Below are 1,673 nucleotides of genomic sequence, written 5' to 3'. Positions count from 1 at the left end.
GGCCAGGCCTAGATTTGAACCTGCCAGCTCAGGTATATGTGGCTGGCACCTTAGCCACTTGAGCCACAGGCACTGACCCCTTTTTTTGTTTGTTTTTTGAGACAGAGCCTTACTTTGTCACCCTTTTAGAATGCTGTGGTGTCATAGCTCACAGCAACTTCAAACTCTTAGAATCAAGAGATTCTCTTGCCTCAGCCTCCCAAGCAGCTGAGACAACAGGCACTGGCCACAACACCCAGTTATTTTTAGAGATGAGGTCTCAGTTGGGCTCAGACTGGTCTTGAACCTGTGAGCTCAGGCTATCCACCCACCTCAGCCTCCCAAAATGCTAGGATTACAGGCATGAGCCATAGTGACTGGCCCTTTTGCATCCTTAATATATCAAATATATAAACACTATGAGGCCGGGCATGAGGGTCCATGCCCTGTCACCTCAGCACTTTGGAAGGCTAAAGCGGGAAAATCACTTTGTCCCACTAGGCAACACAATGGAACCCTATACCTTTAAAAAAATACTAATATAAAATTTTGATTTACTTTATCATGTCTGTACTTCTGAAATACCTCGAGATTATTCATTTATTCAACAAACATTTATTGATGTATGCTAAGGGCCACGCACTATTCAAGACAACTGGCAACAGCAGAGATTGAAAGGGAGAAAATCCTTGCCATCGTGGGACATATATTCCAACGAGGAGACACACACACAAAGCACACACATACTTATCAGTTAGAACTGTATCTTATAGAAAAAGGAAAGCAGGGTGGGGAAGAAAGCAACTGCTGAAAGGAGTGGAGCAGGGAAGCCTCAAAGAGCAGATGACACTAAGCAAAGCCTGAAGGAGGCAATGGAGCAAGCCACACGGCCATCCCAGGGAAGAGCAGCAGCACGAGTAAAGGCCCTGAGGGAGGGGAATGGCCTTGGCACTTTTTGTTTTGAGCAAGGAGACTCAGGTGGTTGGAGTCAAGGGCAAGCCAGTAAAGGTGGTGGACAGGGAGGTCAGGGAGATGCCCTGTCAAAGCAAGAACTATGAGGCATTAAAGGACTTTCACTCTCCCTTGACCCTGAATATTTTTTTTAGGATTTGTCTGGAGACCTTCTCCAGAAAGTCACCTTAATGACCCTTATTTAGTTGAAGATACCCTTACCTGGGAACCAGCACTTCCATTTCTAGATATCTACCCTACAGGAACTTTCAGAAACACAGTGGGATACTACACAATGGAATACAAATTCATTCATTCAGCAAGTTTTCACTGAACAGCTACGCAATGGCAGACAGTGAACAGAGACAATGATTCTTACTCTTGTGGAATTTACATTCTAGAAAATGAAATAAACCTATATAAATAAATCTCAAAAACATAATGCTAAGTGGAAAAAAATTGCAAAGTTACATACAGAATGATTCAACTTACAGAAAATTTAAAAACTCACCATAAATACATGATGTTAACAGATCATCTATCATAAAAGCAGAAAAAGCCGGCTCGGCGCCCGTGGCTCAAGCGGCTAAGGTGCCAGCCACATACACCTAAGGTGGCGGGTACGAATCCAGCCGGGCCGCCAAACAACAATGACGGCTGCAACCAAAAATAGTCAGGCATTGTGGCGGGCGCCTGTGGTCCCAGCTACTTGGGAGGTGGAGGCAGAAGACTCACTTGATCCC

The sequence above is a fragment of the Otolemur garnettii genome, unplaced genomic scaffold, assembly GCF_000181295.1.
Source record: "Otolemur garnettii isolate 467f Iridium unplaced genomic scaffold, OtoGar3 scaffold00077, whole genome shotgun sequence".
NCBI lineage: Eukaryota > Metazoa > Chordata > Mammalia > Primates > Galagidae > Otolemur > Otolemur garnettii.
The sequence above is the reverse complement of the archived record's forward strand: the minus strand, read 5'-3'. Positions refer to the sequence as shown.